Source organism: Bos grunniens, chromosome 14 (genome assembly GCF_055505025.1).
Source record: "Bos grunniens cultivar Pamir isolate PY7600 chromosome 14, Bosgru_T2T1.0, whole genome shotgun sequence".
NCBI lineage: Eukaryota > Metazoa > Chordata > Mammalia > Artiodactyla > Bovidae > Bos > Bos grunniens.
Genome location: NC_141178.1, coordinates 20,789,298 through 20,807,979, shown reverse-complemented (window position 1 = coordinate 20,807,979; position 18,682 = coordinate 20,789,298).

Genomic DNA, 18,682 nt, shown 5'->3' with positions numbered 1-18,682 from the left:
AGCCAAATAGTATAATTGTTATACTCTTGGGTGTTAGATAGACCTGAGTTTTACTCCCACGTCTGATTCCTATTAGCTGTGTGTTTGCTGGCTCTTTTTCAGCTGTGTGACCTTGGGCAAGTCCCTGACCTTCTCTTTGTTTCAGCCCTACATCAGAAGGTTGTTGTGAGGATTGAAATGAGTCAATATGTACAAACCACTTAGAAAAGTGTCTGGCATTTAGTTAGCTTTAATAAGGCACAGTATAAGCACAGACTATTAATTATTGTTAGCATCATGTTGTCTGTTAAGAGGGACTTGAACAAGACAGGAGTTTATTTATCTTTTATACAAGTCAAAGACAGGCAGCCCAGGATGGACACAGCGGTTCTGCAGTCATCAGAGACCAAAATCCCTTCTTTTTCCATCACCACCTAATACATGCTTTATATCTTCAAACTGCAAAGTAGCTACTGAAGCTCCTGTCACCACATCTGCATTTCAGGCTTCAGGAAGAAGGAATAGAGAAGGATCTTATGGCAGAGTCAATACTCTTTACAGACTCTTCCCAGAAGGGCCACATAGTATTTCCCTTTGCATCTCATTGGCTAGAATGCAGGCACTTGATCATCTAGCTACAAGGAACACTGGAAATGTCGTTTTTTCGCCACCCCAAATAAAATTCGTACTGTCTTATCAAAGAAAGGGGAAATGGATATTGCACCATGTGCAAATTATTTAACTTCTCCAAATTTTAGTTTTGTCATTTGTGAGATGGGAACAATACTTCATACAACTTCCTGGCCTGGAAGTCTACATGAAATAAAGCATAAAAACTACACATAAAAACTGCACAGTGCCCAACACATGCTGAATAAACAAAAATGTATCTCTGAATACAAACAAGATGGCACAAAAAGAAGAAAAAAATATCCCTACCCAAAAAAGTACCGATTAACTTCAGAAAGAAGCCTATTCTGCTTGCAGGCTTCTTCCACCTTTTCATGGCTTTGGCCATTTGTGTCTCAACTGATTCTCAGCTGACAAAGTTCCAGTTTTAAATATCATATCACCCTGCATTACTACAGATAAAGGACTACTGTGTCTGGGCGGTGGGGGGCGGTATCTCAAACTCTTCTAAATCTAACCTCACCCACCATCCAACTTCGTTCATCTGTGTCCAGTGTTCTAGGTCAGGGGGTTATGAACCCAGCTGATCCTAAAACTCACTCACTTGTAAAGTTCTTTAAAAATACAGACTCTCATTTCCCACCTCTGGCATCAACCTGAAACACTTCTATATCTTCCTCACCTGTGTCAAACTGACTCTGGGTATTTTGGACGAAATGACTCAGCCACTTGAATATTTACATAATACAAGCAAATGTATTTTGAAATGCAAACACAGATTGAATGTCACTAGGAGGCAGGCACTGTTCCAAGCACTTTGAATGAACTAACTCATTTAGGTTCTATCATTCTCCTACATACAGATCAGGAAACAGGCACAGAGAGAATAAGCAACTTGCTTAAGGTCACATGACTAATAAATGGGGAACTGGGGGCTGGGATTCAAGCCCAGGCAGTCTGGCTTCTGAGAGCCTGTGCACTTAACCACTTCTCCTCTACCACCCTCCATCTCCCATCATCAGCCAGGTTCACATTAAACGGTCATGGCACCCCAATACAAGTTATTTAAAAATCTGAACAAATTTCCTCCCAGCATCTATTAAGAAAACTGCAAGATATTCTTATTCATGATCATTTATCTCCCCAAGCACATTGTGGCACAGATAGGCCTTTCTAAAGTATTTCAAGGCAGCCATCAAAAATGATGTTGAAACTATATTTCTCTGTGTTTATATGTTCACTATGATGGATACTCTTTATATGAAGAAATATATCCACACACACATATATACACATACACACTGCGTATGTCTATAGAAAGTCTGGGAGAAAACAGAGTCAGGGTGTGACGGTTAATTCTGTGTGGTAAAATCACCCTTTCAAAAATTATATGCATATATATTTGGCTATCTGGGTCTTAGTTGCAACGTGCCAGATCTAGTTGCCTGACCAGGGATTGAATCCAGGCCCCTTGCATTGGGAGTGTGGAGTTTTAGCTACGAACCACCAGGGAAGTCCCAACATCACCCTTTTTAAATTTATCTGAAATAATCATTTGAATTTTATTTAGTATAAAAAGTCTTAAAATTTAAAAATAAGGTATTTTATGTATTTTGAAGAAAAACCAATGAAGACATCAACTATATCCCTTCTGTTTTCTAAGCATCTTACAAGCTCTTCATCTTATTGTTCCTGTAAGACCCTTTAGAACGAAATCTGATGGAAGGATGGGGGTATAAGTGTGTTTGCACGGTGGCTAAGCTCTTGATTTCATGTCTAGCAGATATGGATTTAAATCCCAGCTGTGAAGCTTCCTGGCTGAGACACAGATGTTAAGACAGGTCACCCATGGGCCCAGCCTTACTCGGGCATCTGTGTGAAGGTCCAGGGGCCGAAGCATTTCAGCGAACTGAGCACATGTATACAGTAGGTGATACAAGGTGGCGAATGCAGCCAGCAAGCAGCTGTCCACATCAGAACATAACTCAGAATTGTTAAATGCCAATCGCAAACCCAGCATCTTTTCGGCTGGTAATAAAGATTGTAAATAAGTTACTAATTTGAGGCTAAGCACTCACTCCTGTGAAGATGCGAGGAAAGGAAAAGGTCAGGCTGCTCTCGGGAATTCAGCTGAAGTTGGTGTAAGGTATTGTTTCTAGTTCAGTGCATGCATGTTATGTGGGACAGGCAGTCCTCTAAGCCTTTGGTCTACCAGCTTCTGAACTTTGTTTTCCAAAACACAGATTTGCAGCCGGTCCTACCCTATATCCCTTTCTGACGTCTCTGCAGTCAGCTGGTTCCATCTACCCCTGGCTGTGCCCACCTCTCGTGCATCGCTCGCTGGAGGCTCTTAAGCCCTTGCCTCTTCTACTTCCATCTGGCTGCCTTCCCCCGCCCTGAGCACCGCTGACATACTGCCAAATCCAGGGTTCGGCCTTATCTTCCTGGACCTTGCTCCATTAATCATCACTCTCACCACGTCTCCAGGCACTTTCCTTTCAGTCTATAAACATGCCTCAATCTCCGGTAGCCTTAAAAAATAATTTAAAAATGAATAACCGTGGCTTCACGTCACGTCTCTATAGCAACTGCCCCATTTCTGGAATCCCAATGTCTGAGTGGCCAGGAGTTTGGATTCTCGAGACTTCAGCTCCCAGTTCTGCCACTTCTAACTGTACGACCTTTTGCTTAAACTTTCTGTGCCTCAGTTTCCTCCTCTGTAAAGTAAGGCTCTGGATATTATCTCCCTCCAGGTCATTGTGAGAATTAAATGCATTAACACAGAAACTTGTCCTACAGAAGGTGGCCAGTAAACGTTAAGGATGATCTGAGTCCTACCTTCTCACCTCCCTTTTGTCCTTCAAAGTACCAGAACCTGGCTCAGGCCCAACCACCCCTGAGATCCTGCTTCGTAAAGGTCACCTATGACCTACTACCTGTCAGTGTGTGGCCTCTGTTGCACGTGATGTTGTTGGTTACTTCCTCCTTTCTGCAACTCTCCAAACGTCATCTGCTGCCACTTCCTGCTGCAGACGTTGTGGTGCCCTGGTTACAGTGAATGAATAAACACACACAGAGCTAGGGTTTGTTTCTTACCTTCAAGTCTTTGCTCTTGCTGAAACTGGATCACCGCCACAACCATAGAAGTTACCCCCTACACCTTTAGTGCCCAACTCTGACTTGTCCCCTTCACCCTCCAGATGCCCCTGTCCTTGCTGCCTTCCCCTGGTTAACTGCTACTTATCCTTTAAGACTCTGCTAGGACCTCACTTCCCCAGGAATCTCTCCTGAACGCCCTTCTCCCATAAAGCTGAGTTAGGTAACCCTTCCTGGTGCTTACATGACCCTCATGTAGTCCTTACACTGCATTACAATTCTGTCTTCTGTCCACCCCTAAAATGACTATGAGCAATCTGGTACAACTTTCAGAATCATTTCTTATTCTCTGAGTTTCTAACACTTGACATGTTGCCAGACACATATTAGGAAGTCAATAAGTGTATATATGGAATGAAATAATCAATTGATCAATATCAATACTCATCTATATCCTTGAGTTTTAGGTAGTAGGATACAGAACAGCTAGACTGACAGGGGGTTAGCATGGAATGCAGAAGGTTTGACAAGGTGTGGTAAGGAAGTTGGGGGAAGCAGGCAGAGTTTGGCAGGAGTAACATGGGCTGTCTTGTAAAGAAACATTCAAAATGAAGAGGCCATGCCCTTGGGAAGGCTGACTTCACTAAGCTCTTAAGTACTCTCACAAAATCGCTAGCAATTTTGTGAATGAATGAATGAATGGAAAGCAAAAGAAATTTGAAAACAAAACCAAAGTATATACACTTTCCTTCTTGCTTTTTTCCAAAAGAGCACAATTAAAACCCTATTATTAAAAAAAAAAAAAAAAAACTTCCAGATGCATGCTATTTGTTTTTATGCTAGAAAAACGAGAAAGAAAAATTTTGTTTCCGAAACCTCAGAAGAAATTCAGACCGTTCTCCACAGGCTGATATATTCCCACAGGCACTGTTTATTATCCACTTGCAGTTTAATCTTTCACCTTCAAGCACTGAACCCAAAGAATATCTGCACTCTTGTATCTTTGTTATCATTGCTTTTGCCTCTGACATGAGCAATTATAGAGATTCACCATTCCTGGAACCAGTTATCGCCTCTGAAGTAAGAGGCACTGAGCAGTAGTACCAATAACTAAGTTTTAAAGAATCAGAATCTTCATCTTTCTTTTTAAACAGATAATGCATTCGTGCCATTCAAAAGATTGAAGAGTGTACAATAAAAATTTTTTGCTTCTGCTTTGTCCTTTAAGACATACTCTGGTTATACCAAAGAACATATACACATATACACTTTTCTTCCTACTGCCTGCTTTTTGCTCGATGTTACTATATATCCTATCTTGCACCTTGCTTTTTTCACCTAAGAGTCAGTACATAAGGAAAATTTCTCACTTTATTTGTACATTATATAGATATTGGAGGAGGGAATGGCAACCCACTCCAGTATTCTTGCCTGGGAAATTCCATGCACAGAGGAGCCTGGCAGGCTAGAGTCTATGAGGTCACAAAGAGTCAGAAGAGACTGAGCGACTAAGCATCTATATAGATATAGAACAAAATTTATATAACCACTCCCCTACTCATGGATATACAGGCTGCTTCTGATATTTTGAACCTCAAGCAGCACTATAAGGAATAACCTTTACAGGTATCACTTTGCACATGTGACAAAGTATCTGTAGTGGAAGTTCCTACAAGTAGTTTAGCTCAGCCAAAGGGTACATTCATTGGTGGTTCTGTTAGCTCTTGCCAGTGTTCTTTCCAGGGAGGTGGTTGTACCAGTTCACCCTCCCACCAGCTTCCTTCCATCTCCACCAGTGGCCTCAGCTGACTTTCGAGGCTTTGCCAGTTTGGAAGGTGATGAATAGCATCTCAGTGTATTCAAGCTTGCAATTTTCTTATTATGAGTATTGCTGCACTTTTTTTTCCCCAAGTCCTCAGTGCTATTTATAATTTCTTCTCTATATATAAAATTATGATAACCACAACAATAATGGTGAACATTGATGGGGGCACTTATACCTCCCAGGGATGTTACAAACATCTCATTTATGCCTTTCAACAGTGTTGCATTGTAGGGACTGTTATGATCCCAGTTTACAAATGGAGAAACTGAGGCTTAGAGAATGGAAGGGATTTGCCCAGGGTCTCACAGCAGCAAGCGGCAAGGCCAGCTTGAATCCAGGCTTCTCTGACCACAAAGCCCACGTTCTTAAACACAAGGCACCTTCACCTGCGACTCAACAAACACAACAGAAGTAGAGACCCTGGGGCTCTGACTCTTGGATTATCTCCCAGAGATTCTAAGGGCATCACCTGCTGAGGCTCTCTCACTCTCTTGCCTCTTTTTGAGGTTAACGTCTCCTTGGGTTCTTGCTTCCTTTTGAGATGCGCTCGCAGGGGCCCACAGAGATGAGACCCTGATTGGAGCCTCCCAGAAGTGCATCCCTGTGAGAGGAGCGAGTGGGCGACTGCAGGGGACACTAGCTCACAAATAGCAACCTCAGGCCTACGAGTGAGGAGGAAGTATAAAGTTCATTCATTCAGCAAATATTTATTGAACATCTACTATGTACCCGGAAGTGTTCCACAAACTCAGACACATGGCAGTGAACAAGACAAACTAGGCCTCTGTTCTCATGAAACTTACGTCAGACAAAAAATAAACAAGAAACAAAATGATAGTGTTAGGTAGTTAGAATAGGGAAAAGGAGTCCAGAATGGTGGTGGCTAAAAGACAAAGAAGGGGAAAGCCCGCAAAAAATAGAACAAAGGAAGGTCCGAGGGTCTGAGGACCAGAGTGAGGACCTCAGATAAAATAAACAGCACTCCTGGCTAGCCCAGTTTACACAGGGCAGGCACAGGAGGAGGAGGGAAAAAAAAAAAAAAAACCATAAAAAAGAGGAGCCAAAATTGGGCTGGGGACCTCTCTTCTCTTCGCATCTTTTGGGTTAGCCATGCCCTCACGCCTCCAGGATGTATTTTCCTTTACTTTCTAAATAAAACTGAGCTGTAACATGGAGCTGTAACACTGGTCCCACTGAAGGCTGTAACGCTGGTCCGTCCGTCACGTCAAATTTTTGTTGTGATGAGACAGAACCGAGAAAATTACATACTCCCCCGATAATAGTAATAAGAAGTATTCTATTAGAGGGTTAAAACCGCGTGATTTGGTAAAGAGAGGTGGCTTTGGATTGGTGAGTAGGTGAAGGCTTCTCCAAAGGAAGTTACACTGAGAAAATAAATAATCTGAGGTCCCGGGGAGAGCATCACAGACAGAGGAACAGCCAGTGCAAAGGTCCCATGATGGGAACAAGCTGGTGCATCTGCAGATGGGAGAGCCTGGAGGCAGTGGGGAGAGCCTGGAGGCAGGGGGAGGTGGGGCTCAGGCAGAGAGGCCAGACTGGCAGGTGTGATCAGATCTCACCTCGGGGCTCTCTGGATCTGGAAAGAAACCTGCCTTACTGTGTCCAGTGGGAAACTAAGCTGAGAGGTTTAAACTGGTGTGGGGATGGGGGTGGGGTATGTGTATGTGTATGACATAATATGATTTAATTGTTTTTAAAACAATCACTCTGGCTGCTAGGAGGAGAGCAGATTATAGTAAGGTGAGAGAGTAAGTATGGAGACCAGTATGGGAGACCAGTAAGTATGGGAGGCTATGGAGGTGGCTTGGACCAGAGATCACAAAGGCTTAGACCAGAGTAGTACTACTCAAACTTTATTTTTTTTAAAAATGGTTAAGATGGTACATTTATTTTTATTCAGTTATTTATTTATTTGGCTGCATTGAGCATCTTGTAGGATCTTAGTTTCCAGACCAAGGATTCAACCACCTGCATTGGAAGGCAAATTCTTAACCACTAGACCACCTGAGAAGTCCCTACTCAAACTTTAGAGGGCATCAGGAATCCTCTGGAGGGCCCAATCCTCAGAGTTTCTGATTCTGGAGAAGACTCCAAGATTTTTGCATTTCTTGCAAGCTCCTTGTTGACGCTGCTGCTGCTGGTCTGCCAATCACACATTCAGTAGCAAGAGACTAGACAGGAGATGGAAGAAGTGGACAGATTTCAATATATTTTGGAAACCCAAGTCAACAGGATTTACTGATGGACTGCATCTAGGGAACAAGCAAAAGAGAAGAATCAAGGATGACTTAGGGGTTTTGGTTTAGTGACCGAGGAAATAATTGCAGGCACATACTGAGTAGAAAGTGGAAGAAGGGGCAGATGAAGAGGGAGAAACTGAGAGTTCTGTTTTGGGTGTGTAAAGCATGAGAGGTATCCAAGTGGAAATGCCAGTTGCTGGGTGGTGAGTTCTGGTGTTGGGGCAAGAGGTCAGGACTGCGGAGACCTCAGCATAAAGATGGAATTTAAAGTGTTGGGACTGGAAGGGGTGGCCCAGGGAGAGATCAGACTTGGGGAGGAGAAGGAGCATGGGACTTATCCCTGGGTATCCAGCACCTAGCAGTCAGGCAAAGCAGAGGCACCAGTGGGTAAGAAGACAACCCAGACTTAATGTCATTCATGCCATGGGCAGAAAGCCTTTTAGGAAAGATAGAATGGCCAATAATGTGGCTGGGAGCAATGTGTGATATGAGAGATCCCAAATCCCAAAGTCGTCCTTGATTCTTCTCTTTTACTTGTTCCCCAGATGCAATCCATCAGTAAGTCCTGTTGACTCTGCTTCCACAATATATTGAAATCTGTCCACTTCTTCCCTCTCCAGTCTAGTCCAACGCTACTTCAAATGTGACTGGCATACCAGCAGAGGAGAGCACCCTCCAGGGGAAGAAGAGAAGAACCTGCCAAAGTGACTAAGGAACTTGATGGACCTCCCTGGTGGTCTAGTGGCTAAGACTCCACACTCCCAATGCAGGGGGCATGGGTTCGATCCCCAGCCAGTGAACTAGATGCTGCAACTAAGAGTTTGCATGCTGCCCCAAAGATTGAGGGTCCCATGGGTTGTAACCAAAATCCAGTGCAACCGAATAAATGAATAAACATTTGGGGGGGAAAGAAGGAACCTGGGAATCTGTAGCTCCTTGTAACCTCAGATGGCCCCATGTAGACAAGTGAAGAAACCTCAGATCTATTACAGCTAACTCTGCAGCCAGCCTCTTGTCCTGAAGGGCTAGCAGCGTTTGAAGAGGGAGAGAAGAGACAGATCAAGTCTCAGGTATTGGGCCTGGAAAGGAGAAGACAGGTAGCAGAGGTCTTAGGATTCAGGTATGATAATAGACGGCATCTCAGACAGAAAGGCTGCGCCATTCTGGAAACGTTCTTCCCTTTCACCTCCCAGAAATGAGCATCCCTTCTCCCAACCAAGAGCAATTCTTCACCCAGTGTTTTTGAGCCCCGCGCTGCCTGCCGAAGCTGAGCCCTGGCTCCACTGGCGGTCTCCTCCCTCGTCTGTATTTTGATGGCTTCCTCTAGCCTGGCTCCTTCCCCTCAGACTACAATAATGCTATTCCAGCCTAAAAGAAAGCTCTGTTCCTCCACCCTTCCTCCCCTGCAGCTACTGCTTTCATTGCTTTTACCCCAAACTTCCTACACCAAGGCTCATGCTTCCTCACTTTCTTTTGCAATGGAATTTGGCTTGGGTCCTTCCCACTGTCTCCAAAGCCATGGCCACCTCGTAGTCATCCAACCCAAGGTCTGCTCCTCCAGGTTCTGACCTCAGGCCATCTTCCTGCTGTGTTCACACAATGGCCACACAGTCCTTCTGGAAACTCCGGCCTCCTCCTCTCAAAGTCCTCACCATCCCTACCCCGTGCCCCTCCCCATGCCCAGTGTGGCCTGGTTGGGGGTGAGGGGACAGGACTCTCTGGGTTCTATAACTGGTGGTCCTGTCTCCTTCTCTGCCTGCTCCCAGGTGATCACATCCAGACCCTTCCATGATCGTCTGTGAGCTGATGACTGGTGACAACTTACACTGCTATTTCCAGCTGCCCACATGAGATTTCCATGTCCTGCAGGCATGTCAAAGATGTCTAAAACAAAGCCTCACCCACAGTGTGCACTTAATAGATGGACATTAAGTACATGTTTATTGAATGAACTGCTTTCTCCTTGCCCACTCCTGCCTCCTACATGTTAAAGAAAAAGCAATAGGGCTTCCCTCATGGCTCCGTGGTAAAGGATCCACCTGTCAATGCAGGGTTCGATCCCTAATCCGGGAAGATTCCACATACTGCAGAGCAGCCAGGCCTGTGCACTACAGCTATTGAACCCCTGTTCTAGAGCCTGAGACCCACAGCTACTGAGCCCACGTGATGTAGCCACTGAAGCCTGAGGGCCCTAGAGCCCGTGCTCCACCAGAAGAGAAGCCACCACAAGGAGAGGCACGCGCACCACAACAGAGACTGGCCCCACTCGCTGCAACTAGAGAAAAGCCCTTGCCGCAACAAAGACCCAACGTCGCCAAAATTAAAACAAATACAGTTATTTTAAAAAGTCTCACACATCTTTTAAAAATAAAGAAAAAGCAACAAGCGATAAACAAAGCATAAACATGTCTTCCCCTTCTGTCTGGACTAGTGGGATCAGCTCACACCCTCCTCTCTCGTACATCTAATTGCTCACACAATGTTGTTGATTCTGTCTCCCAAATGTTTCTGGAAATGTTCCTCTTTTCTCCTTTCCATTTCTGTGTGTGTGCTTAGTTTCTCAGTCATGTCTAACTCTTTGCCATCCCACTGACTGTAGCCCACCAGGCTCTGCTGTCCATGGGGATTCTCTAGGCAAGAATACTGGAGTGGGTTGCATGCCCTCCTCCAGGGGATCTGCCCAACCCAGGGACCGAACCCAGGTCTCTCCCATTGCAGGTGGATTCTTTACTGTCTGAGCCACCAAAGAAACCCTCAGTTCAGTTCAGTTGGTCGCTCAGTCGTGTCCAACTCTTTGTGACCCCATGAATCGTAGCATGCCAGGCCTCCCTGTCCATCACCAACTCCCAGAGTTCACTGAGACTCACGTCCATCGAGTCAGTGATGCCATCCAGCCATCTCATCCTCTGTCATCCCCTTCTCCTCCTGCCCCCAATCCCTCCCAGCATCAGAGTCTTTTCCAATGAGTCAACTCTTTCCATGAGGTGGCCAAAATACTGGAGTTTCAGCTTTAGCATCATTCCTTCCAAAGAAATCCCAGGGCTGATCTCCTTCACAATGGACTGGTTGGATCTCCTTGCAGTCCAAGAGATCTCAAGAGTCTTCTCCAACACCACAGTTCAAAAGCATCAACTCTTCAGCACTCAGCCTTCTTCACAGTCCAACTCTCACATCCATACATGACCACTGGAAAAACCATAGCCTTGACTAGACAAACCTTTGTTGGCAAAGTAATGTCTCTGCTTTTGAATATGCTATCTAGGTTGGTCATAACTTTCCTTCCAAGGAGTAAGCGTCTTTTAATTTCATGGCTGCAGTCACCATTTGCAGTGATTTTGGAGTCCAAAAAAAGAAAGTCTGACACTGTTTCCACTGTTTCCCCATCTATTTGCCATGAAGTGATGGGACCAGGTGCCATGATCTTCGTTTTCTGAATGTTGAGCTTTAAGCCAACTTTTTCACTCTCCTCTTTCACTTTCATCAAGAGGCTCTTTAGTTCCTCTTCACTTTCTGCCATAAGGGTGGTGTACTCTGGTGCTATTATCCTTGTCCTAGCTGACTAACAGTAGCCTTACTCACTGGTTCTCAAAGCTGGTTACACATTAGAATCACTGGGGAGATTTTTAAAATTCTGACACTCAGCCCCACTCCAGATTAATTCCATCAAAATATATAGTGGTGAAGCTGGAGCACTGGTATTCCTAAAAAACTCTACAGATGAGGGACTTCCCTGGTGGTCCAGTGGCTAAGACTCCGAACTCCCATTGCAGGGGCCAGGTGGGGGAACTAGGTCATAGCAAAGATTGATGATCCCGAGTGTCACAACTAAGACCCAGTGCAGCCAAATAAATAAAATAAATAAATATTAAGCAAAAAACAACTCTGCGGATGACTGTAACATGCAGTCAGATTTGAGAACCACAGATCATTTCCTTCTCCAGTATCCAGTATTTCCCTCATGAGCCCCCCAGCAAGTCTGATCTTAACATCCTTCTGCTTTAAAACTTCAGATGACTTCCTATATCCTACAGCATGATTCTTAAGTTGGAATCCAGTTTCAAATAATCTGTGAACCCCATTAAATTATACACCAAATATTGTGCCCATGGAGAAGATTGCTTCTGTTCTCAAAGGAGTCTGATTCAAAAAAGGTGAAGGATAATTAGCCAGGTAGGAGTCAATAGTTCAGCATTTACTGTGTGCCAGACAGTGTGCTCATCACTTCACATACACTAGCTCATTAACAGTCAAAACTAACCCATAAGTATGAGTATTACCCCCACTTTACAGATGATGGTTAAGTAATGTCTCCAAGTCAACAAACCCTTGGAGTCTAGACTTAGATGCAACCAGAGCTACTCTTTACCACCTCCCTGGTTTGCAGGACTAAACCACACCCTTCACTGAAGCAAACGAAGCTTTCTCCATCTGGCTAATTGGAGGCAACCCTCCCTCCCCATCCAGGCTCCAGCCACACACTTTGATCCACACTCTGGCCCGTGCCTCTGTCCCCCTTCCAGGCTGTGACCACTCCCTGGAATGTCCTCCCTGCACTCCTATTCCAGGCAGAATCCTAGTTACACTTCAGGACTCAGCACAAATGTCCCCTGTGACTCTCTGAAACCATCTCTCTCTGACACTTTCCCAAAGACACTCATTATGGCCTTTCAGCATCTGATGATAGATAGGGGTGTTCACCTCTCTCCCCTGCCAAGCAGAGCTCCTTGAGGGAAAGGACTATGTCTTGTTGACCTGCGGCTCCCCAGCATCTCACAGTACCCTGGCCCACGGAAGGGGCTTAATGAACATTTGTTGAAAATAACATAATTTAAGTGTGCTTTCTACTTACTAGGGAGTACCCAGGTTCTAAATACAGAGAGTAGGCCTTTGTCTTGAGAGAATGACGTTTGACAGGTTCTTAACATTACCAGGATGTCCCCACCGATCTCATTGGGTTATTGTTAAGATTAGATGAAATAATTCTTTAAAAGCACTTGCATTGTTAAACAATGCAAAAAGAAGGCCTAATTATTAACTAACTCTCTGCTCACGTCCAGTGGCTAATGGACCATTATGAATGTCAGGAAATGCAGATTTAACAGCCACCAGTTACATGCCTTAAAAAAAATGTCTGTCATCGCATTGGCATCTCCTGCTCCGAAACAATGTCCTCATTGCTGTGGCATTCTGCACAGCTGAAGTAGCCACACCAGGAATGCTCAATTGAATTTATACTTACTATAAATTAGTTTTATAAAACATGTCCCAAGTGTCTTAAGAGGTTCAAGCAAAATTGCTTTTTACAGAGGTGAGAGAAAAGAGGCGTTAGAAATGCAGTTGTACATACATGGGCTACTGTGAAGCTTCCTGCTTCTGGCGGTATCCTACTGAGCCAACCCTAAAATAGAGCACTTGGGAATGAATGATATAAAAATTAATCTTAATGAAAATTATCAAATTGTGGCAAATTCCTGAAGGTTCAAAACTGAACCTAATTTTGAAGGTTCTCATACTTTCTAAGCACTCTAAAAGGTTACCCTAGCTTTCCCCACTTGCTAATGTAAAGACTGGGATATTTCATATGTGGGAAGTGATTTCCAAGCCCAATCTGACTGGTGGCAGAGAAAATTGTTAAACCGATAACCGAATAATATACCAAGCATCACAAACATGTTAGTCATTTGGCAACTCATCAAAGAAAGAAAGACAGAAAGGAGAGAGAAAGAAAACAAGAAAATTTAAAAATTGAAAGTCTACGAGGAAAGGATGAGAGGAAACCTTACCCGAGTCTGAGAGCCGTACTACTGAGCTCACACACTGCAACTACTGAAGCCCACGTGCCCAAACCGTGTGCTTTGAGCAAGAGAAGCCACCCTAATGAGACCCGAGCACTGCAGCAAAGAGTAGCCCCTCCCTGTTCACCGCAACCAGAGAAAGCCCATGCGTAGCAACCAAGACCCAGTGCAGCCCAAAATAAATTTTTTTTAAGGTGGAAATTACAATGACAACAATAGTAATAAAAAAACCTTCCTCATAGGGATATAGCAAGTCAATGGATTAGATGCGTTTTCTGGCCCGTGATGTGTACTCAGGCTATGCTGTGTTTAGTCGCTGTCGTGTCTGACTATTTGCAACCCCGTGGACTGTAGCCCATCAGGCTCCTCTGTCCATGGGGATTCTCCAGGCAGGATACTGAAGAGGGTTGCCATGCCCTCCTCCAGGGGATCTTCCCAACCCAGGGATCGAACCCAGGTCTCCTGCATTGCAGGCAGATTCTTTACCAGCTGAGCTACCATGGAAGCCTGATGAGTACTCATACATGTTAGCTATTACAACTAAAGTAAACTTACTGAATGCCGATTATATAAACAGCTTAATAGTACCCTCTGGTAGTTTTAAATTCATTCTCTATATAGGCTTCCTCTTCTCATTGGCATTTGAATATCTTTGTTCAGCCACTAAACACTATTACAATTATATTTGGTGTGTATCAGTTGTATCCCTTGAGTTTTGCACAGTGCATTGTTTTAAACAGCTATCCTGTGTAGATTTCAGAATATAACTTTCATTAGTTAAGATCCAGAAGAAGCTTAAAGTTAATCATGAAGGGTGGTGTGTATAGACTCTAGGGAGGGAATTCAGTGATGGGCAGCTTTGAGATTCCATTAAAATCAGGATTTACATTTATAATAGGAAGCCGAGAGGTCACATGGCTAAGCTCTATATATTCCGAACTGATTTCATCTCCCAGGCCCTCCCCAAACTCAATCTTCCTCCTTTATTATTACAATCCACTTTACCCACCAAAAAGAATTCAGCCCCAAGCACTAAAATCAAAACCCTGTGTGTGTCACCAAGCCCTTGGCGCTGAGCTGCTTCTGTATGTGGAGTGAAGAGGTGCTCTTCCCAAAGGCTCTTGTGTTTGCAACCTGCAAAGGGCCTTCTGGAAGGAAACAGTGAGACCTAGGGCCTCTCTTCACAAAATAAAAGTTAATGTACTACCCCTGCTGGACTTGGGCTGAGGCTAGCTGGCAGGAAAGAGCAGCAGTGCCTCCTGAGGGGCTCAGGGTCAGAGGGAGTTTGGTTCTGGAGAGCTGACTCTGGGAGCTGTCCCAGAGCTGGAGCCCTGTGGTCCAGCCACTCGACCCCACAGGTGGGCCCCAGGGAAGATGGCTAAGTGTGAACGGAAGAGTTAGTCGCTGAGAGGGTGGGTTCTCTTGGCTGTGGTCACAGGATAGCATCACACAGGGGCTCTCCCTCCTGAGCCTGAGGCTGGGCCCCTCCGTGGTGCCTCGTTTGCTATTGTGTTCAGGGTCTGGCCTCGACTGTTGTGTTGGCTGCCATTCATGCCTCAGTTTCTGCAGCAGGTCCAGGGATGGATGGAGCGTCCAGAGGAGATGAGGCCTCCCCTGATGGAACCTTCTGCTTGGGGTCCTTATACCTTTAGTAACTGCAGAGGAGAAGGGCTTATCAGTAGACATAATGATAACAGGACTGATTCCCTAAGACTCAGTGAGCTCCTCTGGGGTTTGGTAAGCATATTCTAAGAAGGACACCCAAGAAGGAAAGGAAAGGAGGAAGGCAAGGATGTATCATCATATTTGCTTGAATACATAATTTTAAATATCTCTGGAAGGATACATAAGAAACCAGAAAGAGTGATTGCTGGGACTTCCCTGGCAGTCCAGTGGTTAAGACTCTGGGTTTCCACTGCAGGGGACTCAGGTTCCATCCCTGGTTGGGGAACTAAGATCCTGTATATTGAGGGGTGTGGCCAAAAAATTTTAAAAAAGAAAAAGAAACAGTAGTTACCCTTTGCAGGTGGGGATGGAAAATGAGGGTTTCCCAGGTGGCAGCAATGGTAAAGAACCTGCCTGCCAGTGCAGGAGATGTTAAGAGACACAGGTTTGATCCCTGGGTCAAGAAGATCCCCTGAAGAAGGAAGTGGCTACCCACTCCAGTATTCATGCCTGGAGAATCCCCATGGACAGAGGAGTTTGGCCGGCCACAGTCCATGGGGTTTCCTGATGTGAAGAGCCAACTCGTGGAAAAGACCCTGATGCTGGGAAAGATTGAAGGTGGGAGGAGAAAGGGACAACAGAGGATGAGATGGTTGGATGGCTTCACCGACCCAATGGACATGAGTTTGAGTAAACTCCGGGAGTTGGTGATGGACAGGGAGGCCTGGCGTGCTGCAGTCCATGGGGTCACAAAGAGTCGGACATGACTGAGTGACTGAACTGAACTGAACACGGGGAGGCTGATCAAGGATGCCTAGAGAAGAGGAAGGAGTTGGCAAGAAGACACAGACCCCATTCCCGGTGCGAGTCTGGGGTTCCCACAGCATAGTCACTGGAAGGGAGTATGGGAGGACCAGCTGCCTGCTGGCTCTGCAGAACTGAAAAGAAATCTGATCTCATTTTGGACCTCAAGCTTCTAAGAGAGTTGCAATTGTTATCTTGTGCCTGCTGCCTCTGAAATGGCCCTTGGATCTGGGCTTTCTTCATCTCTCACCTTGCATACTCTAACCACCTTTCAGTTGGCTTCCTTGTGCCAAGGTTCTAATCCCTCCAGTCCGTCCACCAGTCTTTAAATTTCTTTGTGGAAGTGAAAACCTGATTGTGCCCATCCAGGAGGGTCCCCAAGGATAGTGTCCTTCCTCGATTTCCCCTGGAGCATGTGATAACACCCCAATTCCTTCTAAGTCCTTGGGGGACCCTGTCACTCTGCCACTCACCCTGCTCCACCCACACCTGGCTGCTTGTGGGTTTCTGGGTGGCCCATTCTGTCATGTTCTGTGGCTTTCCATACGCTGCCCCTTCCTTCCCACTTCTGTTTAGTCACCCTGGAAAACTGCATTCTGTCATCAGGATTTGATGGAAATGTCATCTTGTCTCTGTGACCCATGATCGCTCCTCTTTTGGGCCCTAATCCTGACCTCAATCACTCCACAACACTTTGAACACATTCCTATTTGTATTTCCTTTTGTAAACTTATTGTTTTTACATTTTTATCAGATTCTTAGCCTCAGGAGAGCAGGAGTTATGCCTTATTCATTTTTGTATTTTCAGTGTACAGAAGATACTTGAGTTATACATGGATGAGGGCCTTGTTCCGAATCAAATCCTCAGGATTGGCCACAGAGAAGAACTGCTAAGGTACCCTGAGGTTAAGCTTGTCTTCCAGAATTCTGTAAACTTGGCTCTGTCCCTGTCTAAATAATGATGAAGTTTAAACACTGCAGTTGGCTCTGTCCCTGACTAAACAATGATTGGAGTTTAAACTCTAGCCAAATAAATCCGTAGCTCACTGTTTTTTTCAAATGCTTAAGTACTGGAAGGAGATGTGGCCTTATACCAAGCAGCAAAGGAACAGAGTGGTTTTGTGTGCTGTGTGAATGCACTGGAAGTCAGGGCACGTCTCATTCCCTAGTAACAGCGCAGTGATACCGTAGCAACAGGTAAGGCCCAGTGGCAACCGTGTGTGGATAGATTCACTCTAGGGGAACTCCAAGGAGTAACTAGTAGTGTTTTCATTTCCAGCTTGGAAAGCCAAGTGCAGTTTTCACATGGTACTCCTCTCTGTAGGGTAGTTATGGCGACTGTCAATGGAATTATAAACTGCTGAGATGAAACCCCACAGAGCTCTTTATAGCATAGTTTTTGTGATTTTTTAAAATAGCAATAAAATACACATAATGAAATTGATCATTTTAACCATTTAAAAGGTATAGTTCAATGGTATTAAGTACATTTACAATGTTGTTTAACTATTTCCAGAACTTGTTCATCATCCCAAACAGAAACTTTGTCTTCATTAAACTTTTCATTCACCTCCCCCTCCAGCTTCTGATAACCTCCTTTCTAACTCTATGAACTGGCCAGTGCTATGTGTCTCACGGCTTTCCCAGATGGCTCAGTGGTAAAGAATCTGCCTGCCAGTTCAGGAGATGTGGGTTCAATCCCTGGGCTGGAAAGATCCCCTGGAGAAGGAAAAGGCAAAGTGCTCCAGCATTCTTGCCTGGGAAATCCCAAGGACAGAGGGACGTGGCAGGCTACAGTCCATGTGGTTGCAGAGAGGCAGATATGACTTAGCAACTAAACAACAACATACATAATACTCATATGGGTAGAATCATATAATATTTGTTCTTTTGTGTTTGGCTTATTTCGCTTAACATAATGTTTTCAATGTTCGCCCATTTTGCAGCATGCGTCAGAACTTGGTTCCTTTTTATGAATACTACTCCACTGTATGGATATACCACAATTTGTTCAACTGCTCATGCATTGATAGACATTTGGGTTGTTTCTCCCTTTTAGCTGTTGTGAAGAATGCTGCTATAAACAATGGCAAACAAATACTTTGAGCCTTTGTGGTTAATTCTTTAGGGTATATACCTAGAAGTGCAATTGATGCACCGTATGATAATTCTAGTTTACCTTTTGAGGATCTGCCAAACTATTTTAAAAGCAGCTACACCAGTTTACATTCCCAGAAACAACACTCATGGTTTCTTTATATCCTTGCCAACGTCTGCTGTTTTCCCATTTTTTTTTGGTAATAGCCATCCTAATGAGTTTGGTAGTTTTGATTTGCATTTCCTTCCTGATTAATGATGTTGGGCATCTTTTCATGGGTTCATTGGCCCTTTGCTTATCTTCTCTAGAGAAATACCTACTTAAATCCTTTGCTCATTTTTTAAATGGGTGTTTATTTTTCTCTTGTTGAGTTATAGGAGTTCTTATACATTCTGGATATTAATCCATTTCCGATATGTGATTTGCAAATACCTCTGGAAAATGTTAAGATTTTATCTAAAAGAAAGTAGTAATGTTATATTTACAAGCCAAAGTGGTGATGCCCAGGCTTTCCAATGCTAAAATGAAA